This window comes from Dermacentor variabilis, chromosome 3, assembly GCF_050947875.1.
Source record: "Dermacentor variabilis isolate Ectoservices chromosome 3, ASM5094787v1, whole genome shotgun sequence".
Taxonomy (NCBI): domain Eukaryota; kingdom Metazoa; phylum Arthropoda; class Arachnida; order Ixodida; family Ixodidae; genus Dermacentor; species Dermacentor variabilis.
This window is the reverse complement of record NC_134570.1, coordinates 49,416,480-49,444,295: the sequence shown is the minus strand read 5'-3', so window position 1 is coordinate 49,444,295 and position 27,816 is coordinate 49,416,480. Positions and strand designations below refer to the sequence as shown.

Sequence of the window (27,816 nt, the reverse complement as noted above, 5' to 3'; positions counted from 1 at the left end):
TGTAGGGCAAGAGGTGGGCACCCCATCTCGGTGGAAGAATAAAAGTTTTTAATCAATCGTAGTGTTTTAACAAAATTTAACAAAAAATGCTGAAGTGAAAAACACGCGGGTGAGGTAGCCGTCTCTGGTTCTTCTAATGCGCTTGTCCTCCTATCGTGAGATTTGCACGTCTGCGCCAAGTTGTGACTAAGCTTTTAGCCACACAGTAAAAATTTTTCTGAAAAGGTAGAGGCAACTCAAAAAACAACTCAAATATCGGTAAGAGAACTCTCGTAATGACGCTTTAGGTGGGAGGAGCTGACTTCGGCATCGCTCGGGGAGGCCCTCCCCCCCCCCCTCCCGTAGTCGCCGCCTATGTTTCAAATGATGATGGCACTTTAATGATGGTGTTACAACAAAGCATGGACAATGTAGTGGAGGAGCTGACTTCGGCATCGCTCGGGGAGGCCCTCCCCCAACCTTCCCGTAGTCGCCGCCTATGTTTCAAATGATGATGGCACTTTAATGATGGTGTTACAACAAAGCATGGACAATGTAGTGGAGTAGTCGCCGGGCCAAGTCGAGGACTACACCCACAATGGTTGTGGTGATGCGAGTCAGGTGGCGGCGGTTTCCGGATCGGGCGCACACGTACGTCTGGTGCTTCCAGCTCGATTCTCAGACGCTTACCTTGCATCCCTGTAAACACTAATGAAAATGCAATGAAAATGAAAACACAAATGAAAATGCATTGTAAATTAAGCGCAAGCCGTGGCATAGTTAACATTTATGGTGTAATTAGGAGCGTTGCCAATAATTGTTGGGTCCTGACTTTGGATATTAAGAAGTTTTGTAGAACGTTCTTCGACTAAACATGAAGCCTCGCATATAGTTGATTAAAATTAGGGGCAAGTTATGGACCAGGTGTAGGCGAAGTTTCGAGCATGTTGAATAATTACAGCCTCAGCAGTAAATGACGTATGCAAGGGCTCTGGAGCGTTCCTGATCTACAGCATCGCTACAATGAGATGTGCCCAGCACCATGCAGGCACCGGATTACCCCCATTATGAGCCACGCTCGCTTCTGTGTAGACGCAGTTGGTCATGCCTGTCTCTTGGTGCAGAATCTCGAACTCTCTGCAGGCACAAGCGAGCACACCTGTGTATGTCTCTCTGGCAGCACGATGTTCGAGAAAATAGGGTAAAATAGGGAGAAATAAGGCACGGCCTCAAATAAATACAACTAAGCACTGTAGGTACTGGTGCGATGTATCATAAGCTGACAAACCCTTTTTTTCTTTTTCGCTCCTGCGGTCTTAAAAATGACCCTGGTATTATATTTATTCCAAAATACTGCAGGCAGCAATGCTGCCCTAGCAGGAGATGTTTACATCAAGTGCAGTGACAAAGATTTCACAAAGGAATTTACATTTGCACAATCAACAACAGACGCTGGCAGACATTTCCACTCTTCAATTTTCAGCGGGAAAAAAAAAAGAAAACGCGTTACCCACAAGCATAATCAGCACCAGATCAGTGACTGCATTTATAATATTGTGTTGCACTTCTGTTGCACATTTAAGTTCTATGGAATCATAGATATTCAAATGCATCTCTTACTCGATGCCACTTTGGTTGCTGGAAACCCAATGGGTTTCACACCAGCCGCAAACTGCGCAAGCTTGTTGACGTCATCTATTGTAACGACAAGGTGCCTGTCGTGCACCATAGCGACGTGTACCTGCAAAAGGAATAATGCAAGATGCCGTAAGTAAATGCCCATCTTAGCAATATCTAACATACGTGAGCATATTAAAGAATATAATGAAACAACGAAAAATTAGGGCTATTTCATTTCTGAACTAAATTTGGTGGTCGCGGAAGCTGACGCTCCGAAGCATTGCAGGAACAATGAAAAGAACCACGAAGGGGTGTGCGAGTAGCGCGTTCGTCGATACTCCAGTGCACTTACATCCCGGCGCTACAATAAAAAGATGCAGTGGCTCGTCGGAACGACTCACGCGGTAGACACTCCGCTGAGCCAGCGTGCATACGTCTATTAGCGGTGAGAATTCGGGGTGGCGCCCTCTCGCGTGTGACGTCACGGCCAGGACGCCACGCGCGCTCGTTCCCTTCGTGTATGCTTGGGGTATGGGTGGCTCGAACCGTACTTATTGAAGGAGATGTCGGCTTCTTTCTGCTGCCATGCCTGAACCACAGTTTCTTCTTCAAAAGCGCGTGAGTCGGGAAAATTTGCGGCTTGGATATTGCAAGCTCTGTAGCGTTGAAGAGGTCTACTGATATTACACTGCATATATGCGCCGCGTCTGTCCATCAATTTTGCGTAAAAAGAATGTCTACAAATTCTACACGCTACAAATTCTGCAATTCTACAAGTTGTGTACGATGCTTCGCTAAACACTTAACGTTCGCGTAGTATTTCGCTATGAAAGACATTGCATTTTACATGGCGAAAAATCTTGGTAATTGGCGTCAACATATGTTATCCGTGTTAGAAAGGCACTGTCCAGTGAAGCTGTCATCATGATTCTTATTACTCCGGTGAGTCGTTCTATTCAAATATGGCCATTTATTAATGCGTAAAAGAAGAGTTATACGCGCGCATTTCTAACGGAGAAGTTTGCTGCTACTTTCACACCTCTCTGAAACAGGCCTCCAATAAACGAATCGCTCGTGGCTGCTAACACGACGGCGCGTCATGTAGAGTATTTGCATAGTTAATTCACAAATGCCATAGTAGCAATCACGTGAGAGAAAACTTTCGTGGTTAAGATTGCGAGCCAATCAATTGCAAACGATGAAATGTTTCATGGTGGCTCTCAGTTGCCTTTATCTACAATATGGCACGCCCCTCACGCAACAGTAGCAACTGACTGTCGGTAGGGCGAGGTACGTATTGTTCGCGGAACCCATCAGTTCACTATAACTTCGAGCTGACACCATGAACCATTTTTTACGACAATTGGAATGCCTAAAGTATTATCGAGGTACTACAGCGCAGCTTAGATTGCCTATAAAAGGAAAATTCAAGCACTTCTGCCTCACCATGTCTCGATCGAGCGTGTATAATTATACAAACGGAGAACTATTGACTTGGTCGGTACATAAAAGGAAACCTGACAAACCTTCATAAAGGAAGCACCACAAGCCCTTGATTTTTGACCTCTACCGGACAATTATGATACTGTGAAGAAGAAGACGCGCCTCGCGGCACAGCCGCGTCGCCAACGCGCGGCTCGGCTCGGCTCGCGCTGTTGATTGCTGGCGTCTTTTTGGAAAGTGCTTCGGGCTGTCTCGCCGTTCCCGGTCGCTGTGACTTTGCATTAGGAGCCGCCAATAAACCTCTTCTCAAGTGGTGAAGGTGCTGGGACTCAAACCCCGTCGCTTGAAACCCTGGAGCTGCGATCAAGAAAGCTATCGCCCGCCATGACCGACAGCTCATCGCAAACGGCGCCGACGCCACAGTCCGTCACCTGCACCGGCGTTCCACGACAACGGGACCCCAAGATCTTCAGCGGTGCCGACAACGAAGACGTAGAAGACTGGTTTGCGTCATACGAACGGGTGAGCGCGCACAACAAGTGGGATGATCCAGCGAAGTTAACCCACGTCATCTTTTATCTGGCTGGTGTTGCCCAACTGTGGTTGCACAAGGACGAAAGTGGCCTACCCACATGGTCAATCTTCAAGACAACCTTTACGGAAGTGTTCGGCCGACCCGCTGTTCGCAAGCTGCGCGCTGAACAACGCTTGCGCGCCCGATCAGAGCAGACGGCAGAAACGTTCACGAGCTACATTGAAGACGTCGTGGACCTTTGTAAATGAGCCAACATTGCAATGCCCGAAGCTGAGCGAATTCACCATATACTGAAAGGCATCGATGACGGCGCATTCCAGATGCTCCTAGCAAGGAATCCGCGCACTGTGTCCGAAGTCGTCAGCCTACGCCAAAGTTACGATGAGTTAAGGAAGCAACGTGCTTCGCCTCGGCGTGCTCTGGGAAGCGACGACTCGTTGGCCAGCCTCGACTGCATGTACGACCCATCCTCATTATTTCAGCGGGTCAAGGACTTCGTGTGTGAGGAAGTTGCCCGCCAAGTTTCTTGAGTCCCCTTCACTCAGGAGCCCACCTCCCGTCTTCCAAACATGCTCCACTCTCATTTCCGATGAGGTCGCTCAAGTTGTCCCTTACGCACACCATCAGCCGCCTGCACCCGCGAATTTCAACTCTGCGCTGGCAGTACAGCCTGTCACCATGCCTCTCACCTATGCGCAGCCAGTCCTGCCTGTGGCCGCGCCTCTTATACGTACGCGCAGGCAGTACGCAGGCCTCCGCCGGCGCATTTCGCGACCCCACTCCCAACCGGTGCCACCGGAAGCCCATGCTGCATCTTGGACCACACCGAGAGCTAACCCTTCGAGGACGTCTGACAATCGTCCCATCTGTTATTCTTGCTGCACTCCCGGACACGTGTGAGTCGGGAAAATTGAGCCCGATATTGCCGCCGTCGCCCACAAGCGTTCGGCGGCGCCTCTCGGCCATTCCAGTACGGCAGCCAGTCATTTCGCCAATACGCCGCTCCTTCCCCCCAACCGTATGCTCCTGCTGACCTCCCAGAATTTCCTTCGCGTCGCTCGCTCTCCCCAATGCGTCGGCGACCCGCACCACCTGACCAGGAAAACTGAACGTCGCAGTTCAAGAGGCAAGAACTGCGCCCCATTCAGACTGTCTAAGTCCTCGCGCCTGTCCTGCTAACGTGGTCGAAATTTGTGTAAAAGGCGTTCCTGCATTCGCTCTTGTGGATATCGGCGCAGCCGTTTCTGTGATAGCCGCCAAACTGTGCCGTTCGCTGCACAAGGCTACCACGTCGCTTTCTGGACTGTCGCTTCGTACGGCAAGCGCGCAGCACGTCCCTCCGCACGCAGCCTGTACCGTGCGTGTGCTTATTCACGGCATTGTTTACATCGTCGAGTGTATTGTTCATCCCACCTGCTCGCATGACGTCATCCTCGGATCCGTCATAAAGACGTGATCGACTGCGCACTCGCCGAAGTTGAATTTTCCCCTTGTGACGCACCCTTGGACGAAGATTGTGACCGCTCTTGTAAACTTACCGTGCGCGAGGACACAGATATTGCACCTGGCTCCTTCGCCATCGTACCGGTCTCTTGCGATGCCATCCCTGATGCAACGGTCCTCTTCACACCGTCCGACGTCTTCGCGAGCTGTAAATTCCTCCCACTACCCTTTGCAACGCTTGACATGGCCGGCAGCTGCAGCAATATATATTTTTACAATCCCCTCTGTGCGCCTATTACGTTGCTCGTTGGTGAATGCCTTGGCTTCGTGGAACTCCTCGACTCTTCGTCTTTGATTGACGTCCCCGCAGACTCTTTTGATGTCAACTCCGGTCAACCATCTTCGATTTCCGTGCTTGAGGAGACGTCGAGGGATGCGTTCTCGAGTGCCATCGCCGATACCCTCACAGCTGCCGAACGCGCCGACCTTCTTAATCTCCTGCACCACTCTAGAGTTCATTTGACGTTTCATAACCTCACTTGGGCCGCACGTCAGAAGTGCAGCACTACATTGACACCGGTTCACATCAGCCGTTACGTCAACGACCGTACCGCGTCTCTGCCGAAGAGCGTCGTGTCATTACCATCCAAGTCGAAGATATACTGCGCCGTGACGTTATTCAACCTTCCCACAGTCCCTGGGCATCTCCTGTCGTTCTCGTTCGCAAGAAGGACGGGTCTACTCGCTTTTGCGTCGATTACCGCCGGTTAAATAAGGTAATGCGCAAAGACGTCTATCCTTTGCCAAGGTAACGCGCAAAGACGTCTATCCTTTGCCAACAGTCTTCAGGGAGCAGAATTCTTCTTGTCCCTCGACTTGCGTTCAGGGTACTGGCAGGTCCCGATGGCTGTGGCCGATCGCCAGAAAAGCGCATTCATTACATCTGACGGCTTATACGAATTTAACGTGATGCCTTTCGGGCTTTGTAACGCCCCTGCCACCTTTGAACGACTCATGGACTACACGCTGCGTGACCTCAAGTGGTCTATATGTCTGCGTTCCCTCGTCGATGTCGTGGTTTTCTCGCCTGATTTTCTAACTCACCTGCTCCGCCTCAGACTTGTTTTGACCTGTCGAACGAACTCTGGCCTCCAACTCAACCTCAAGAAGTGCCGCTTCACCGCGCGAGAGCTCACCATATTAGGCCATGTTGTGTCCAAGCACGGCGTTCTACCCGATCCTGCAAAACTTCGAGCAGTCGCTTAGTTTCCGAAGCCTCAGACCATAAAAGAACTTCGAAGCTTTGTGGGCCTATGCTCATATTTCCGGCACTTTGTTCGGAATTTCACATCGATCATGGCGCCATTGACTCAGCTTCTACGCGGTGACGCCGCCCTCTCCTCCTGGTCCCCTGCATGTGACTCCGCCTTTGCTGCGCTGCGTCATCTCCTTACCCCCCCCCCCACCTATATTCTTCGCCATTTCGACCCGTCAGCTGCAATTGAGGTACATACAGATGCCAGCGGGGTCGGTCTCGGCGCCGTCCTCACCCTACGAAAGCCCGGCTACACCGAATACGTAGTCCCCTATGCGAGTCGCACGCTGACGAAGCCTGAGGCAAATTACAGCGTGACCGAAATAGAGTGCTTGGCCTTAGTATGGGCACTTGGCAAGTTCCAACCATACCTGTACGGGCGCCCATTCGACTTGGTGACCTTTGTTGGCTCGCCAACTTGAAAAATCCCACTGGCCACCTAGCCCGTTGGGCACTGCGCATCCAGGAGTACGATGTTCGCGTCGTTTACCGCATCGGACGCACACACTCAGACGCAGACTCCCTGTCTCGTTCACCTTTACTCCAGACTCGGCCTGCAGAACAACTTCCGCACACTCCATGCCATCTCTCGACATGGACTCCTTTGCCACCGCACAACGTCGTGACCAATGGATCGCTACTCTTTTAGACTATCTGGATCATCGACCATCCCTTTATCCCGAACCCTCCGACGCCAAGCAGTTCATTTCGGCATTCGTGACCAGCTGCTCCACCGACGCAATTACACTTCTGAAGGCATTCGGTGGCATTCGGTGGCTTGGCCTCACAGAATTTGTCGAGGGATCAAATACACGAATAATAACTTCATTGCCATTGCCAAAGATGCTGCAAACAAATTCTTGATCGCTACGCACTGTCAAGACAAGTAAAATATGTATTTTTTCATAAAAGAATATATTGTGGGCATTTATAAGCTATACATTGTCATCTGTACAAGATCATCATCATGTGGGGTCCATATAAGGTTCTTCATCGCTTGTGGGGCTCGCTCTTGTGTGTGATCCGTGCTTTGGGCGTGGTCGGTTCGCCGCATCGCCAACGCGTAATAAACGTCGTGATAACTGCTGCATCACAAGTGGTGGAGTGTGCTTTACGGTCCTCCGTCCTCTGACTCCCCGCTGAACCTCCTGGAGCTTCGATCAGGTCGCCGATTGTGGCAGCTGTCCGCCAGTATGTCGCAGGACGAGCCAACGGGCACTTCTACTTCAACCATCTTGGCCTCGGCTACCCCAGCCTCTCCGTATTGGATTATCAGTGGGCACCAGCGTGATCCCCATCTGTTTGCTGGACTTCGCGGTGAAGACGTCGAGGATTGGTTGGACGACTACGACCGAGTGAGTTCGGCTAACCGTTGGGACGACGCGTCCAAGCTACGTCACGTCGCCTTTTATCTCACAGGAGTAGCGAAGACTTGGTTTTTCAACCATGAGGTTGATTTCACGAACTGGTGTGCTTTCAAACAGCAGCTCCACCAAATCTTCGGCACACCGGCTGTTCGTTCCGCCCTCGCAAAAAAGACGCTCGACACTCGAAAGCAACAACTCGGGGAATCTCATACCTCGTACATCGAGGATGTGCTTGCTCTTTGTCGACGTGTGAACACGGCAACGACCCAATCAGACAGGGTTCGCCATATCCTCAAAGGCATCGGCGCGGTCGCTTTCAATGCCTTAGCCATCAAGAACACCGCTACCGTCACTGATATCGTCGCTACCTGTCAGCGCCTCGACGAACTCGAATCAGTACGGTTGCAGCCAGACACCACTGCAACCACTGCCGCCGACGACCCCACGTTACGAGCAATGATCCGCGCAATAATTCGCGAAGAGCTACAGTATCTTTGCTTCGCCGCAGTGCCTATGCCTTCTCATGTATCGGATACCAATCTGCGAGACGTTGTCAAGGAGGAATTGGCGTCCATGGCTGGCGCAGCGTACACGGACCCTCTAACCCCTCGGGCCCCACCAACGTACGCGCAAGTAGCCGCCGTTACTCCCGTTATCGTTCTACCGACGCCTCAAAAACCAACGCCGGCCCACATGGCTTCCTTGACTACCAGCGCACCAACCCAAACCACCTATCCGCAGTGGCGTCCTCCTCGTCCCATCTGCTACTACTGCGGCTATCGTGGCCATATAGCACGTTTTGCCGCAAGCGCCAGCAAGACAAGCGTCGTGGATATGACGCATACGAACGGGATGACTTTTCACCCGGAACTACCATCCAACGTCTAGGGAGCCTGCATGACCAACGCCGTCCTTATGCTCCTCCGCGCGGCCGCTCTCCATCACCTACTGTAGCCTCCGAGACGGTTCCGACGTATCGTACTGCGAGACGCCGCTCGCCGTCACCCCTTCGCCGCTCTACGTCCCCACTTCAACCTGCTTCTCAATTCGCCGAGCGTCGTCCGGAAAACTGAATTATGCAGCTTTTGGAGGAAAAGCTGCATCGAACGACAGGACAGAAATTCCTCCATCGCGTCCGTACAATATGATATTGGTTATAGTAGAAAGTGTACAAGTGGAAGCTTTGATAGACACTGGTGCTAGTGTTTCAATTATTCACCGTGCATTGTGTTCGCGACTCCGGAAAGTTGCACCCCCTATGATAGACCTACGCTACTCGCTGCTCAAGGGGCCGCCATTCGACCTATCGCCATGTGCACTGCTCGTATTTCCATTGACGGACTTCTGCATTACGTGCAATTTGCAGTGCTAAGTTCGTGTGCCCAGCAGCTCATATTGGGATGGGATTTTCTTTCTACGGCCTCCGCCTCCATCTGCTGCGGGCAACGCGTTCTCCACATGACTGACACGACCTATTCACTTTATGTAGATGACGCACCACTTCACTTGCTTGCTGCAGAAGATACCGCGCTACCACCTCGCCATCAAAGCATTGTTACTATCACGTCTGATGTCATTGACTGCGGCGACGTGCTCGTATTACTATCTGCACGCTGTCTCGCAAGAGGGATAGCCTTTGCATCAGGGCTGGTTCGGTTTGATCATGGCTCTGCACTTCTCTGCGTTACAAACCCGACATCCGAAAAGATTCTCATCCCTAAAGGCAGTACATTGGCTTGCGCCACTGAATCGGAGTCTATCTCTGTTGTTTCCTTTAAAGCAGCTTCCCCTCAAATTCCTTGCACTGGTCAGACCGCATCTCCTTCAGCTCTTGCAGCTGCCATCAGTTCCGACCTGACACCTTCGCAGTCACAACAGTTGCTTGCTTTGCTCCAAAAACATGAAGCTTCGTTTGATGCGCATTCATCTTCGTTGGGAAAAACTTCGATTACGACGCATCGGATAGAGACAGATGGCACATCTATCGTGCGCCGTAGACCGTATCGCGTATCGCTAGCCGAGAGGAAAGTCATTGACGAGAACGTCACCGACATGCTCCAACGGAACATAATACGCCCTTCTGCTAGCCCTTGGTCATCCCCCGTTGTTTTGGTTCGTAAAAAAGACGGCTCTGTTCGATTTTGTATCGACTACCGAGCACTTAACAAGATCACACGCAAGGACGTATACCCTATGCCGCGAATAGACGATGCTTTGGATTCCCTGCAGGGTGCCGAGTACTTCTTCAGTCTCGATCTGCGTTCTGGCTACGGGCAGGTACCTATGCATGAGGACGATAAAGAGAAAACAGCGTTTTCGACACCAGATGGGCTCTACGAGTTTAATGTCATGCCTTTCGGCCTCTGCAACGCGCCCGCAACGTTCGAACGCATGATTGACACCGTTCTTCGTGGCCTGAAGTGGAAGACTTGCTTGTGCTATCTGGACGATATTGTTGTTTTCTCGTCAACCTTCTCTCAGCACCTGAAACGTCTGGATGAAGTTCTCACATGCCTTGCCAACGCTGGACTTCAGCTGAACACCAAGAAATGCCATTTTGCGAGCAAGACGATCAAGGTGTTAGGTCACATTGTGAGCAAAGATGGCATTCGTCCAGATCCTGACAAGGTTTCGGCAGTTCGGCACTTCCCTCGTCCCGAAAAGACCAAAGATTTGCGCAGTTTCCTAGGCCTCGCTTCCTATTTTCGCCGATTCATACGAGACTTCGCCTCAACAGCGTCACCTCTGCACAAATTACTGGGTTCTAATGTTCCCTTTGTGTGGTCTCCCGAATGTGAATCAGCGTTCGCCCATCTAAAGCGCGCTCTCACATCTGAACCAGTACTTCGCCATTTTGATGAAGCTGCTCCTTCCCTCCTGATTACGGATGCTAGTGGTCACGGCATTGGTGGCATTCTCCTACAGCGAGACGACACTTTAGGTGAGAGGGTCGTCGCGTACGCAAGTCGCGTTCTCATAAACGCCGAAAAGAATTACACCATCACGGAGCAGGAATGCCTAGCTATCGTTTGGTCTGTGCAGAAGTTTCGACCTTATCTTCACGGCCGCCATTTCACCATAGTTACCATTCCTCTGTTAACGTGTTAGTGAACCGTTTTGCTCAATTGTCAATCAATGTATAACTGATTACATTCCAACCAAGTGTATAAAGCGCAATCCCAAGCACCCTTGGTACACACGTGAAATTATACACCTAATTCGTCGCATCAGGCGTCTGCGCAAACAACCCTATGCAAACAATCCAATGAAAGCTTCAGTATTGACCACACTTAAAAACAACTTAATATCTGCTATGTCAAACGCAATAAGTTTCTATTTTAATAGCACCTTGTCATACTTCATTAAAAACAAACTACCAAAGTTCTGGCGAACCATCAGTCCACCAAGTCAGAGTTCTCCTTCATTCATAATTGCTAATCAACCATGCTCAGGTAATCTTAGCATTACTGAAGCCTTTCATAATTACTTTAAATCAGTGTTCACCTGTGATGATGGACGCACCCCCATGTTTTGCACTACTCTTTCGTCATCACCGTTTCCTAGTATGGCAATCACTTCAGCTGGTGTACATAATCCTATACTCAAGATCGATACTATGAAAAGTGCTGGGCCAGATAATATACCAGATATGTTTTTACGGCGATATTCTGAATGGAGCTCTCGGTATTTATCCCTAATTTTTTCGAAATCTGTAGAATCATCCACTGTTCCAATACTCTGGAAATGTGCTAAGGTTGTTCCCATTCACAAAGACGGTAATAAGCAGGAAATACCTAACTACAGACCTATTTATTTAATATCAACCTCTTGTAAACTATTGGAACACATTATTCATAAATATATCATTGAGTACTTATCTGAACATAATGTTCTTTAGCATGCTCAACATGGCTTCCGTTCCGGATTCTCCACGGTAACACAACTTCTAGAATTTTCCCATGATATTGCATTCACACTTAACCTTAGAGGACAACTTGATGCCATTTTTATTGATTACAGTAAAGCTTTTGACACATTGTGCCAAAAAAAGCTTCTCATTAAACTCAGGGCAATAATTCATGATTATAAATTACTAGGTTGGATACAGGACTACCTAAGTACAGGAACCCAGTTTGTTGCATTTAACAATGTTCACTCATCTCGTGTCAATGTTACATCAGGTGTACCACAGGGGTCTGTCTTGGGTCCCTTGCTGTTTGTAGTCTATGTAAATGATGTCGTTGAAGTAACTGCGGGCACTTCTGTCAAAATAAGACTATATGCTGATGACTGCGTCCTTTATTCTACTATAAGTAGTAATCATGATCAGTTGGAGCTGAATGAAGTCTTCACCCGTTTTTGCAAATGGAGCAGAACATGGCAAATGTCACTTAATTTTAAGAAAACCGTATCAATGACTTTTTCGAATAAAAAACAATCATTACAATTTACATATTTTTATGAAGCGCACAAGCTTACAAGCGTCCACACGTTCAAGTACCTTGGTGTTACTTTCTCCCCTGATCTAAAATGGCATGCTCACATTAACTGCATAACCAACAAGGCGTTGAGAAAACTGGGTTTTCTTAAAAGAAACTTGCGAGATGCAACTAAAGAATGTAAATTAACGGCATACAGATCACTAATAAGGCCTCTACTTGAATACGCGTCGGTAGTGTGGTCGCCACATCATTCCAAAGACAGACATGCTTGAGTCTATTCAGAAAAAGGCCATAAGGTTTATATTAATCGTTATGACCGCCATTTCTCACCGACATCACATGCGAGCAAGCTACTACTAAAGCCACTGGCCCATAGACGTACTTGTGACCGTGTTGTTCTGCTACACAAAATTGCTCATGGGAAAACTTATGTCAATGCACCTATTGTTTTTACTAACCCTCCTTCTCGGCCCACCAGAAGAAGTCATCATCTTAACATTGTTCCTTTGCATGCGACGATTAATTGTTTTAGGTTTTCCTTTTTTCCGCATACAATTGTGATTTGGAATGGCCTTGAGGGGTCCTCGCGCGAGTTACCAAGCGATGTATTTGCCAACCTATTACCTAACCATGTTCATTAATCAATCTAGCTATTCCTGATATTGTTTTTTCTATTGTTTGCTTTCTTTTTGCCACTCAAATGTATTCTTCAATTGATAGACATATGTATGCACTCACTCCTGCAATATCTTGCTATGCAAGATGGCAGTATATGTAAATAATAATAATAATAATAATAATAATAATAATAATAATAATAATGATCATGCATTGTGCTGGCTTTCGACGCTGAAGAACTTGTCTGGACGACTTGGTCGGTGGATCCTTCGTCTGCAAGAATACGACTTTACTATTACCTACAAGTGCGGAAAAAAAACACCAGGATGCAGACGCGCTTTCTCGCTGTCCGCTTCCTATGACACTAAGCAATGGACCTCCAACTATCATCCGTGAAAAGCTTACGCACGACCCCTCTTCACATGCTTTCTCGTTGGCCACTGTAAAGGAGATGCCTACACACGACAACAGATTTTTCCAATCTCAGCAACTTGCAGACTCTCACTGTCGGCGCATCGTAGACCACCTTCAAGGAGCTTCGCGCCCGCCTAACGCCCGCCTTCGTCGACAGCTGACGCAATTTAAGATTGACAACCGCGTCCTGTACCGTCATGTCTATCCCCCTGACGGTTCCTGTCCTGCCACGCTCTCTACGTGCTCATGTCCTGCAGGCTTCTCACGACGACATGACTGCTGGTCACCTTGGTTTCCAGAAAACCTATGACCGCATCAAAGGTCGCTTCTACTGGCCTGGCTTGTCCGCCAGTGTAGCGAGGTACGTGGCTTCGTGCGTCCTATGTCAGCGTCGAAAGCTCCCTACATCAGCTCCAAGCGGACAACTGCAACCGGTTCCGTGTCCGTCGCAACCATTTGAAGTCGTTGGCATTGAGTTGTATGGTCCTCTTCCTGTGACTCTCACCGGTAAACGATGGATTGTGACAGCCGTTGACCACTTGACACGCTACGCCGAAACAGCTTGTGTGAGTTCTGCCTCAGCGTCTGAAGTTGCTGCATTCGTACTTCAAGCGTTAATACTGCGTCACGGTGCTCCTCGCGTCCTCCTGAGCAACCGTGGAAAAGCATTCCCCTCGCAACTAGTAGACGAAGTACTCAGAGCCTCCGGAACAACCCACAAGACTACCTCCAGTTACCGTCCGCAAACCAACGGCCTAACGGAGCGATTTAATCGCACGCTGTCCGACATGCTCGCTATGTACATCGAACCATACCACAGAAACTGGAACGCAATTTTGCCATTCGTGACTTTTGCGTACAATACCGCCGTTCAACGCACGACCGGTTACTCGCCGTTTTACCTTGTCTATGGTAGCTCGCCTTCTTCCTGCCTTGACGTCTCTTTCTTCGCGCCAACTGTCAATCGATGCCCATCCTCCTGTGAAGAATTTGTGTCCCGCATTCTGCCTTGTCGCCAACTCGCCCGCATCAACACTGAAGCACGGCAACAGGACCGCAAGCAGCACTACGACGCCTCTCACCGCGTCGTGCGCTTCCGCCCTGGCGAGGAAGTGCTGCTCTGGACACCAGTTCGTACTCCTGGCTTGTGTGACAAGTTTCAGCTTCGGTTCATCGGCCCCTACAAAGTCTTGGAGCAGACCTCTCCGGTTAATTATCGCGTGGCACCAGTTACTGTTCCAAATGACCGCCGCTGCCACGCTGCTGAGGTTGTGCACGTTTCCCGTATGAAGCCTTTCACGCGGCGTTCGCCGCCCCTTTGAATTGCGGCCAGGATGGCCGCTCTTGCGCGAGGGGGCATTAGCGTGGGCATGTATAAGCTATACATTGTCATCTGTACATGATCATCATCATGTGGGGTTCATATGGGGTTCGTCTTCATCGCTTGTGGGGCTCGCTCTTGTGTGTTATCCGTGCTGTGGGCGTGGTCGGTTCACCGCATCTCCGACGCGTAATAAACGTCGTGATAACTGCTGCATCACAATATTCTTATGTCCTAAAAATTGTGCCAAAAATAACTGATATCAATGATTCCATGTTGTTTGTCTATATATTAAGAAATAAAATATCGCACGAACTTTAGAACTATATCAGTAGTGCATGCCGCTGGTACGATAAATGTAAAGGCGGTCAAATAAGCAAGTTGAGGACAAATATGTTAATGATACTTTGTCATTTGAAAGCCTTGTTTACATTTTTGTACCTATACAACGGCCAGGGAAAAATCTCAGTGACGCTGTCCTTCATTCCAATGTACTGCGCAGGAGCAGCTGTCACCGGTTGCGTATTGTAATTGCACCGAAATCGTACTCGCAGCAGAGATCACATATAGATATCAGCAGTTATGCAAAATATACATTAGAAATTCGAAGTACAATGGAATACACGAACGCGAAGATAAAGATTGATAAAAAGCAAAAAAAAAAGTGTCACTGGAAGCAAGGTTCACTGCATGTATTCACAAAATCTCGCAACAAGACATTTAAATATACGTATAAGTAACCAATCAATCTACGTATCTAAGCCGAAAAGCTGAATCATTTTCCATGTAAACACTTGAGCTGGACCCTCCGACAAGCTTGATATTGGGCTTGTTTTAGGTTTTGATATTAGGCTGACAAGCTCTTGTCCGCGCTTTTCGACCACCATCGCAGTAGCATCGGAAACGGTTCGGCCTGCACCACGCAGTCTACTCCTTTTCAGACCTCAGGTGCAACGCTCTGCAAGCTGCGCAATAAGTTCGGTGACGAGAATGTATCACTCCGCGCGTTGCGCCCGTGCCTGGCTGCGCGCCAAAGACGTACGCTCGCGCGAGCTTGCACGTGAGGCTGTCGCGACGGGCTGCCAAAAAATGACGCAATGAAAAACAAATTGATCTAAAACAACGCATTGGATAACCGCGATGTACCACAATTTGTTCCTGAGGATTAAAACGTTTCTCATTCAATACTCAGCCTATACCAAGAACAGTTTCGCACAATTACGATCAGAATGCAGCGTCGCACCCGAGGCCGGCCGACGGAGGGGCCCAGCGTCTGGGAGGACGACGCAGTGAAGTTGGCGGAGACGCCGGGTGGGAAGGTCTTGGCTTCCCTAGGTCTGGTCAACGTGGCGTTTATTCGACTCGTATAGCATTTGAAAGACATGTTGCATCATGCCACTGGCTATCACGCAGGTGGCGGGATCACACCTCATTGGCCATCATGCGATCATTGCAGATAATAGCGAGTGCTACTTTTGACGCCAGAGTACAGCGCGAGACAAGAAAGAACACCAAACTATTTCTAAGCGCGGACGCAGCCGGCAAAAAAGTATCACTAGCCTCGAGGAGACGCAACCTACGCCCGGCGTTCTTCGGACGTGCCTCGCATGGGCTCCGCGATTTCTTCTCCTGGCTTTGGCATCTCGCCCGGGATATCCTCCAGTTTCTGCTAACGAGCACGCGAAGGTGTAAGGACCTTCCTGACACCTCATTTGCCCGGACCCGGTGACCACCAGAGCCTCATCTTTGACCAACCACGGGGCCACCGAGCTAAGCCCAACGCTCGGCGCAACGCCACCTCGCCCGCAGCGCGCAGCTGCCCCTAGCGTCGCACCGGCGTCCGCTGCGCCGGCACTCGCTCCCGTTGCCTCGAAGCCGCCGATATGAAAAGTATAGTCGACGGTACACTCATCTCCCAACAAGAATTTGATGACGACCCTCGCTGGACCCGAATGCTCCAAGCCCACCGAGTGGCCCATCCAAAGGAAGCCGTTTCAGCCACGAACGCCTACCTCAAGAACGCCATGGCAACCCCACCATCAATGAAGACTTAACGCCTACGCCGCCACGTCCCACTGCCTCGACTCCCAGCGGAAGACTACAAGATCGTCTTCCGCCCTGGAGGTGGCCTCGACCTCCGTACAACCACCAATGGGGCCCTCCTTGCCTCACTCTGTTCTAGCGCCAGCGTAGAGTACGCCGCCGCCCGTGGCGATGACCGCGTACGCATAAACCCATACAACAACTCTTTCACCGTCAGTACGCCCTCGGAACAACGCACCCGGCAGTACGTGCATACCTCTGAGTTGCGTCTCGCCACTCAGCTGTACCCACTGCGCGCTTATGTGGCCGCACCTGACAACGCCCTCCGCGGCATAATCTACAACGCCGTGGACAATCAAAACCAAGAGGAGATAATCGAGGACCTGCAGGCTATGAATCCCAGCAGCACTTACGCCATCGCTGACGCAAGGCAGATGGGTCGCACCCGGTCCATCCTGATCACTTTCGTCGGCACGAAAGAACTCCCTCGCACCGTGGTGTTCAACTGCGGCATGTTCATCTGTCACCCCTTCCGCCACAAGGCTGAAGCTTGTGTCAATTGTTGGAGCCATGGTCACCGCTCCGACGTGTGTACCAAGCCCAGGTCCGGACGCTGCCCACGATGCGGAGCTGTGCACGCGGCTCGGGACCCCCCTGACTGCACTCCTAAATGCATCTTGTGCAGCGGAACACATGTCACGGGATCCCGCCTGTGTAAGCTCCGTTTCGAACGGGGAGGTCCCTCTCCACTCACATCCAGTACCAAGTCACCGTCATCCAACTCAGCGCAGTCAGCACCATCCGCCAAGGACTCCCGTTCATCCCGTCCCCGTCAACGATCCAGCTCCCGATTAAGCCAGGACCGCAGCCCCCGCCGCCGCTCCGTCTCATTTCCACCGCTACCGGGGCAAGACACCCCGTCAACTGCTTCCCAGGTGAGCTGGCGATCGCAGCCTCCCACACTCGACCCCGAAAAAGAGGAGCTCAAAGCTCAAATCGCAGCCCAGAGCAACGAGATTGCCCTACTAAAAGAACAGCTGCAAGCGTTGCTCGCGCGCCCCCACATCCCCACCTCTTCCCCTCAGCAAACCTCACACTCTATCGCTCTCCCGCCCCCACCGCCACCTCCTCCCGCCCCTATGTCCGCCTCCTCTTCGGCCGCGTCTTCTCGTGCCGCCTCCCCCTCCCGCAGCCCTCCCCATAAGAGGCGCTCCTCTACCGAACCTGCCCCCACCCCGGAGATGGAGGCTGTCATCCGCCACACGGCCTCGTTCCTCGAGGCACATGAACGACGCCTCATGGCCGCCATTACAGCTCTGCGTACGGACACGCAGACATGGATGGCTCAAATTAACAACCGCGTAGCCAAAATTGAGGCCCGCCAGAGTTCCCTCGAGGCCGATCTTGCCCAGATGACCGTTAATGTCGCATCCCTCCTCCCCTCATCCTCATCTCCCAAGCACCCTGCACCTGCAGGGGCACCCCGGCCTCAAGATGGCCAGACACCCACCACACCTTAATTTCTGGCAGTGGAACTGCCGCGGCTTCCGTGCAAAGCGGAACACGCTGCAGCTCCACCTCCAGAACATCCCTCCCTCCGACCTCCCCGCTATCATCGCCCTTCAAGAAACCTTCTCCCCAGTAAAACTGCGTGACTACACAGCTTTCCACCCTGCTTCCCCTTCCCCTCCGAACGTTGCCACGCTAGTTCATCGCGCCTACATGGCAATCGAGCATCCGCTCGACGTTCCGGAGTGCACACACCTCTTCTTGGAACTGCTTCCCCGGCGGCGGCAAGATGCCAGCCTTTTTGTCCTTAATGTATACAGCCCTCCCCGCACAACTGCAGCTCCCCTCCTCCTCCTTCTCCGCAACGCCATCTCACGGGCGAGCCGGAACGCGCTCCTAATTCTTGGGGATTTCAACGCTCATCACGTGAGTTGGGGCTACCCCAAGAACTGCAGGAAGGGCCTGGCGCTATGGACCTTCGTGCAGAACGAACAGTTAACAGTCCTTAACGATTTCTCGGAACCCACGCGCATTGGCTCCAGCGTACAACGGAACACTAATCCGGATCTTTCCATCTGCAAAAATATCCCGGACGCGGTGTGGGCGAACACCGGGGTCTCTCTCGGTAGCGACCACTATATCCTGTCCGTCTCTTTCTCCTTTCCCACCCTATCTTCCTCCCGCAAGCGCCCGGTGCAGGTGGTGGACTGGGATCGCTTCCGTCACTCGCGGCAGCAGGCTTCCACCTCCATCTCAGACCTTTCTCAGTGGACCACCACCTTGCTTCAGGATGTTTCCTCTGCGACCTCCACCGTCCCCACCCCTCCTCACTCCTACACGGCTGATAGTCGCCTCCTGCACCTCTGGGAGGCGTATCACTCTCTGCACCGCCGTTGGCTTTCCCAGAAACACAACCGCTCGCTGCGACTCCGCCTTGCTCGCCTGGCAATGGACATGGAGGAGCACTGCTCTTCTCTCACCAGACAGCAGTGGGGCCAGACCTGCGAGCGAATGGCTGGTAGCCTCGGGCTGAGGGATACGTGGGCTCTCCTGCGTGTCCTCCTTGACCCGTCGCACTCCAAGGCCACGCACTGCAGGGACGTGACACGTCTCCTTCACTCGTCTCCACTCTCTGATTCCGACTTTCTTCTTGCTCTTCGTGATCGCTATCTCTGCACCAACCCCCCTTCCTCTCTCCCTTCCTACACTGGCAACTCTAGTTCTACGCTCGACGCTGATATCACCCTCGGCGAGGTTCGTGCCGCGCTACATAAGATTCGTACCACTTCCACACCGGGGACCGACCAAATCTCTAACAAGGCCCTCCGTAATCTGGATACCCCGTCCCTCGAGGCCATCACTGACCTCTTTAATAAATATTGGCATGAAAGCACTCTGCCTTCCGAGTGGACCCACGCTAAGGTAACTTTCATCCCCAAACCTGGCAAACCAATAGACATCCAAAATCTCCGCCCCATTTCCCTCACCTCTTGTCTCGGTAAGCTCTTGGAGCACGTTGTTCTCGACCGCTTGCAGAACTTTCTAGACGACAACAACCTTTTCCCCGATTCTATGTTCGGCTTTCGCCCCTCCCTCTCTACCCATGACGTCATGCTCCAGCTCTCCGAAGAGGTTCTTCACCCTCTTCACGCCAAGCGCACTCGTGCGGTCTTGGCACTGGACATGACGAAAGCATTTGACGACGTCCTCCATTCCGCCATCCTAGATGCTCTTTCCACCCTTAACGTTGGTCCTCGTATCCACGGTTATATCACGGCTTTCCTTGCCTGTCGCACGGCTGAGATCTCATTCGGCCCTCTCTCCTCTCCAAATTTCACTCTTGGAAATCGGGGCACCCCCCAGGGTTCTGTCCTCTCCCCCCTTCTCTTCAACATCACTCTTTTCCCCATGGCACGCGCTCTCGCTACCATTCCTAACCTGTCCCATGCTTTCTACGCCGATGATATCACCCTCTGGGTGACCACGGGAAATATTGGAGAGATGGAGGCCGTCCTCCAGGCGGGCGCGGACGCGGTTGCCGGTCATGCTCGTGCAGTCGGGCTGGCCTGCTCCCCGTCAAAGTCGGAGCTTCTGCTCCTCCCGGCTCGAGGCACGGCCGCCTCCTCATCTCCCACCCTTAGCATCATTATTGACGCGCACCCCGTCCCTTCTGTCTCCTGCCTCCGCATACTGGGTCTCCTTCTCCAATCCAATGGCAAACACACTGCCGTCCTTTCCCGCCTAACTACCACTGTCCACCAGACCGTCCGACTTATTCGACGTGTCGCTAACCGGCACCACGGCATGCGTGAGCACGACCTCCGCCGTCTTATCCAGGCCTTCGTTCTCAGCCGCTTTGTCTACTCCCTCCCCTATCTCTTTCTCTCTCGCACCGAGGAAGACAAAGTGAACTGTCTCATCCGCCAAGCTTACAAGTCAGCCCTAACGCTCCCCACCTACACCCCCATTTCTCGTCTGCTCGCGATGGGCGTCCACAATACTCTTTCAGAGCTTGTGGAGGCCCATCGCACGGCACAACTCGACCGCCTTTCTCACACCCCCTCTGGTAGAGCCCTTCTCTCTTCCCTCCGCTTGACCCCTGTATCCCCTGCCTATGTAACCCACCCCTTACCCTCCTCTGTATCTTCCATGCTCACTGTGAACCCTCTTCCGAGGAACATGCACCCTGAACATCACGCCGCCCGCCGCTCTGCCCGCGCCTCCACCCTCTGGCGCCAGTATGGCTCACAGTCTAATGCTGTGTATGTCGATGCGGCGCCATACAATTCCCACCCCGCTTACGCCCTTGCAGCCACTTCCCATACACTTGCTCCCCTGACCGTTGCCACTATACCTGCCCCCACCTCCACTGCCGCCGAGGAAGCAGCTATTGCGCTCGCCATTGCCACTACCCCGGCCCGTTTCATATTCAGCGACTCCAAAGCTGTAGTCCACAACTTTGCGAAGGGTCGCATCTCCTCCTCTGCGCTCAGCATCCTTGAGCACTCCCCTCCCACTTCTCGTCGTATCCAACTCATCTGGGTTCCGGCTCACGCGGGGCACCCTGGCAACGAGGCGGCAAATTCCATCGCTCGCGAGATGACAAACCGAGCTGGCCCCCTCCACTCCGGGATGGACACGCGTGACTCCCTCCTCACCTTCCATGACATTACCCTTCATTACCGCAACTCTCGCCTATCCCTCCCTCCCCCTCACAAATCCCTCTCTAAGCTCCAACAGAGCACGTGGCGCCATTTACAGGCCCACACTTTCCTCTCTCCTGCCTGACTTGCCCTTATTCACCCCGGTGCCTTCTCATCTGAATGCACGCTCTGCAGACACCCACGAGCAGACCATGCTCATATTCTGTATTCATGCCCTGAACACTCACCCCCTGCCTCTTGGAATGTATCTAGTCCGCAGCTGTGGGAGGCTGCTTTGGCCAGCTCGGAGCCGGATGTCCAGCTACGGCTAACGATCTGGGCAGCGGAAGTCGCCGCCAGGCATGATCTGGTGGCCACGACCGGCAGCCTGAAGGCCACCCACGGAACGGCGGCACCTTAATTTTCTTTTCTTTTTTGGCCTTCATTAAATAAAGTTTATACCACCACCACCTAGCCTCGACAGCGTTGCACCTGATTTTCTGAAACGGAGTATATATGGGAAGACACTCTCGGGACGCGATCTACCGGATAAAGTAGCAACAACGCGCGTCCAACAACGCGCGGTGACGGCAGCGGATACGTATCGACGGGACGACGCCTAATTATTGCCAAGAATCAAGCTCAAACAACCCAACGCCTACACAAACGCCCCAGAGTTGCAGCGCTTACCTTGACTCCTCTCGAAGTAGCGTCCAGAGGGAACGACAGGGACAGGATGTCCAGAGCCTGTATGAACACGTCCTCGCGCTGGGGCACCCAAGACAGGAATGGTTCGTTGCGGCAATGGGGGCTTACCTCGAGGGCTCGTTCCACGGGCCATAGAGTTTCCTACAAAATTACTAGAGGGAACTGTGGTGCTAGTGTCTACGTGAGCTACAATGGGAGCGGTTGTCCTAGCATGGGAATTATGGGAAGTATATGGATTTGCCTAAACTTCGTCTTTCCGGCTTCAAACGGCTTTGTAGCTTTGCAAATTGATCGTATTGAGCAACATATTGCTTAGTGAATGCGACAATTCACAATTATTATGTAAAAATACTGAAATTAATTGACAGCACGCGCTTAGAAAAATGCGAACGCCAAAAGATTAGGAGAAAAAAGCTTGTAGTACCAGTGTTGCCTTTGTGACTGGTAACTAGATTTAGCAAGAATTTGAAAAATGCAGTGCCAGATAGAAATTATTTTTCAAATATGACGCTTCATTTTTGTAAGTGATGGTGCCGTACTAGTGTGCTTAAGCAGGTAAGAGAGCATAAACACATCATTAGTAACTAATGAGTAGGCGTTTGCTTATTTTTGCGCAGGCCAAGTGGGCTACTACATATTTATGGACTATGGCCCACAGCTTTGGGGGAAAGGAGGGGTGGAAAGGGACGATGGAAATGATGGGAATAGGCAATATTTCCGTTTCGCTAGTTTCGTTCGACGTATAAAAGATTGTGCTAATAAAGTTGTGAAGTGAGCACCTCTGCTATTATGCAGTGGTGTGAGTCACACGAGATGCATTTAATAAATTATGCTGAAAGGCTTCGTTACACAGTCCGCGAAAAATGCCGTACACACAACAGTCTACGGTACGGACAGCCTTGTTCTTGTAGAGGATGGCTTGTAGTCCGTGAGACTCTATGCGTGACATCAGCCACACAGTTTCTGTCATCGCCGAGGCGAAAACAAAGCACAGCAGAAGCCTTCTGCTGCGCTTTGCGAACAACGCTTACATGCTGCACAAAATTAAGAACACAATTGCACTGACTTGGGCCCGTCAACATCATAAATTAATCGTGTCGCCAAGTATAAACAAAACAGAACCAAACGACACACGTCCGCCTTTTCAAGCCAGCGATTAAAAAAAATTAACGCCGCGAGCATTGTGGAGGCTCTCGGTGACGCTGGTACCGCCGTTCGTTGCTCGCTCATAGATCGTTCGGTCATCCCAGTCACGCCACTACGGCAGTTACAGCTTTTGAGCTCACCGCTTTCAATACGTTCACAATCAGCCGAGACGGGCCGACGCTGTAACCGAAAAGATGCCGAAAGAAAAGCACAGAGTAGTGTAGTCAGTATCGTAACTCTACGATGAAAAGCCCAGAAAGAGCTATAAACGAAGCCACAAGTACGTTTAAAGCCACAAGCACGAAGATCAGACAAATCCATGTACTTCCCATCATTCCCATGGTAGGACAACGACTGCAGCGCCAGAGTTCCCTCTAGTAATTTTGTAGGAAACTCTATGCCACGGGCCAGCGCGAGGTACGATCTATCTAGATGTATATGTAGAGGCTAGCATAGAGTTTCCTAAGAAACTCTATGGAGGCTAGGTGTTAGCGATGATGATGATGGTGAAGCCTGAATTAATGGCACAAACCCACTGTGGGTGACAGGCCACGAACCGGGTGGTAATATGATTGAAAAATGAAATAAATTAGTTAATAAATAAATACACAATAAAAAGGGGAAATACATGAATATTCCAAGATAAGAAATAAACCGACAATAAATGAAATAAAGTAGTGTATAATAAGGTAGTGAGCATTGCCTAGATAGGAATATCGAAACACAAACCTATTAAAATACATGGAGGATAGACGTAAAAATGAGCAAGTTTCGAATAATAATATTATTAATATAACTGTGAATGTGCTTTTTGCTTTGAATTTTCTATATTTACAGCTTACTGAAGGAGAAATATATCACTCATAGCAAATGCGAAATATTAATAAGGCAATCTTTTTGTGTCACGGAGGAAATTCTAACTGGCAAACGTTCCTGTGGCTGTATCCTAATACCGTTGCTCCAAGTGAGAGTACAACACTACTGCACAAAGGCAGTCCTAGATTTCGAAGCGGAATTGATAAACATAGTTTTCGATGAGCAGAAAACCGCCGACATGATAATAAAAAGCGATCGATGCATTCCGGCTCATTGCAGAGGTGGCATAACGGGGAGTTCGCCAGACCGCATCTGTGCCCGTAAAAATTAAATGGTGGAATACGGCAACGCAGCCTTCTACATGATACTTTGAACTGCCAGTTAGAACACCATTGTCTGTTGCAAGAATAATTTACATGCATAAAGTCTGTAGATGTTGCTAATGTGAGTTCTTTTTTTTTTTTTTTTTTGTCTTCGGTCACAGAAAACTGCCTATATCTGGCTGCAGTGAAACGCGCAGTTGCCGGCAGCACAAATATAAACCGTTCTGGTGAATTGGCCAAGAACCGGGTAGTTCAATACAGAAGTAAGAAAAATATTTATGAATCATTGTAACAAGATTCGGGAATAGGTATATGCGAAGTATTAGATACTAGCGTATGATTTTAATCGAATGCAGGAATAAATCAATAAAAAGATACCTAATCTATCTTGTAGAAATAACGAAACCTCCTGTTCTGATTCCGTAGTCGAAATCCTTGAGTTCTTACAATGAAGGCCTGGAAGGCATCGACAACGTATTGAGACAGAAGCTAAATAAAAAACAGAAATAAAGAAGAAAAATTGTAAATTGAAGAACCTTCTCGAACCCTGACGCGTGACAGCCCTTGACGCTTGCCCGCAGACGTGATCTTACGATGACTGGTCGAGGCGCGCCTGGCAGGTGAGTCAAAATAGACGAGCCAGACAGGCGGAATGAAAAACGAAGTGTTTTAGCATAACTGAATAATTCACGTGGCAGGAGCACGAGCTGCCAGACAAAAGGACGTTTCGGACGAGGGCATTATTTCGTAATTATTAACGCTGCGCTGCTTTTGACTTGCACAACAGGAAAACGAAAGTTTTGTTCCTCTGCTAGAATGTATGCACGTCTAAGTGCTTGCGTCTTGTGTTTCGACCTGTAAACAAAGGGGCACAATAATGCGCATTTCACAGTTTCAGTATGAACCCCAGGGGGCTCACCACGCAGATAGCACACAAAGGTGGACGGATCCGCAGTGCCGACACAAAGGAACCTGCAGAGATGTTTGGAGACTAAAAACGACGGCTGGAGAACCGGTGGTCTTTAAGGTATGGAAAAACACAGAACGAAGGAACTCTCACGTGTTATACGAACATAGCGCTTTAATGGTTCGGCCACTTATCGAACCAGTAATCTCACGAGCCGAGAAAGACGGATTAGAAAAGAAAAAAAAAAAGAACAATCCAGCTCTGCTGCACGCGCCACCATGCCGTTTCAAAGCAAAAAAAAAAAAAAGGAAGCCCGCAGGATTAATCCATCCAGTCAGCTAAAATTCAAAGGCGGCGTGCAGCTTTTCCTTTTACTACGCTCTGCGTGCGTGCGCTGCAGTCTGTGATGCCGCACGCACACGAAACTATGCGCTCTCTCTCTCTGGTGCTCAATAATATATACGTTCCGGGTCTTAACACAACACGGTCTTCTTGTTTCCCTTACGCGAGCGCGTTCCCATCGCGAGGCGTCCTGGTTCGCTCGCCGTCAAGCTGGCTTCGCCGCTATACAAAACGAGTCCGGACGACGCAAGACGGGAAAGGGGGGAGGGGGGAGGGGGGCGGCAACCTCATAAACTGTGCGACGCGTATGCGCCCGGCATCTTCAGTGCCGCATCGCGCCCGTTCTACAAGATATGCCCCCCGTCGCTCGACTTGATCGCGTACCACAGCGCACGCCGCGAGAGTCGTAAAGAGCTTTGCAGAGGCACAGGTGCCCGCATGAGACAAGTAGTTCATTTTGCTGTGCTCCCAAATTCCAAGGCTACCTCCCTCCCTATCATAGGTTCATAGGTGACACGGCACTGAACCGAGGCCAACGGCGAGTATAGGGTGGCCGCGATCGAGCGTACTGCAGCTTTATAGTACAGCTTCTGTTCTACGACAGAGTTGACTGATGAGGTCTGTATACCGCGCTAAGAATGAATTTGGATATGTTCCGCAGATCTCCTAACAACCGCCCTGTGTTGTCGTCTCCCTCCGCCCTGTGTCCGTAGCGGTTTTATGCACAATGTCCTGCACGGGCTTCACGCAGAGCACCAATCGCGCCCGTGTTATGCATAAGCACGCGAATGTATACTGTACGGAATCTGAGCGGCGGATGTTATCGTTGGGGCCGCATCACCCGTGATGACCGGTCTATGACCATGTGACCTGCCCGCTACCCTATAGCTGTCTATTATTGTCTCCGAGTCGAACCTGGCAGTACGTATCTCACTGGCGGATACAGAGCGGGGTCAATCAAGTCGTTTCATCAGTCTACAACGATTATACATACGCCTTTGGCGTTCTTTCGCCATCAGAACTTTTAACAGAAAGTTCGAAGACTGACGAGCAGAACTTTATTCGCGAACAGATCCAACTTCACGCAACGTTCGTAAAAAACAATGAAACAAGCGCAAATTTGTAAAATCTACGGACACTTCGGGAGACCCTTGACAGCAGGTAAGCATAACGAAACGTATTTTGACGTTACAACCGTGCGTAATCTTGGTTGTCAGCGGAATTTTTTCAGGCACCACTGGTGTCACAGTCTAAGCCCGCGGTGGAGCGAGTAAAGCCTTTAATGTTGACTGATCTTTCGTGCCTATTTCGTTAATTTGGTCTTTGCGCTTGGCGCAGTTGAAGTTACGAACTGTTTCCGAGTTGTCCAGTGTATACCGTTCTCGATGAATTAAGTGTTTCACATGCGGCTATTTGCGCAGTGCTTCTTAAAACGATAGGTCGACTTACCAAATTTAAAAGCGCAGATGCAAAATACCGTTTACCACGGACGGGCTTCGACTTTGATTTTTCTTCGGGAGGATTGTTATTTATTATTTACTTCGGCTCTCTTTCTTTGACATTGAAACACGAAACCCTTCCAGGGCGATGCGCCGGACTTTCCTTGTAAGATGCAGCGCAAACTGAATGCGTTTTTTTTTATTTAGAAAAATCTCGCACATTGTAGGAGGAGGAGTAGATTTTAATGGAGAGAAAGGAGGAGAGGTCGGCCTGGAGAGCGTGTCTCTAGCCTGCTACTCCTCACTGGGGAATGGGGAAGTGGGAAATACAGGGAAAGGTAGGTGGCGGATGATTATGATATGGTACAATGAGATACTATATACACGTTGGCCAATATGCGGATGCGCACTGGAGACGCAATACACTAAGAGTAATCTTGTCCATACAAAAAGTAATGTTGCCACAAAAAGTTTTTGCGCAAACACATTTCGCACTGACTACACGTCTCACAGCTTCTAGAGGCGATCGTCTAAACCAGTCTCACTTAAAAAGTTCAAAAGTGCTTTTATGGCACGTCGGGCACAGTCAACACTCCTCCACGCGCCCAAAACCTTTTCTTCTGAAAAGGGGCGGGAGTCCAAGCTGTCAACTGTAGATTTGAGTTTTCTTCGTTCGGCCGCATATTGAGGGCACACGCAAAGTACGTGAGCTATTGTCTCGAGAGTGGACGCTACATTCAGGGTCCCGTGTTTGTCCAATCTTGTGAAGGTATCGATTGGTGTATGCCACACCCAGCCGTACTCGATGAATGAGCGTTTCCTGGCTTCTCCGCAACCGAAGTGGATGCCGGAATTGTAATCCAGCGTCAAGTCTATGGAGGCGCTCTTGTCGATGTTCGGGGTTGTCCCAATGTTGCGCCGTAGAAGTTTTAAGGGAGGTATG

General features: G+C 50.5%; 1 long non-coding RNA gene across 1 annotated transcript; it reads right to left on the bottom strand.

Moving 5' to 3' along the window:
* Positions 1 to 22,014, bottom strand: LOC142575573 (uncharacterized). The gene is made up of 3 exons (XR_012826687.1): positions 21,883 to 22,014; positions 1,600 to 1,720; positions 1 to 687 (listed from the first exon to the last, which is right to left on the bottom strand). It is a non-coding gene; the product is annotated as an uncharacterized LOC142575573 (long non-coding RNA).
* Positions 22,015 to 27,816: the final 5,802 nt, after the last annotated feature.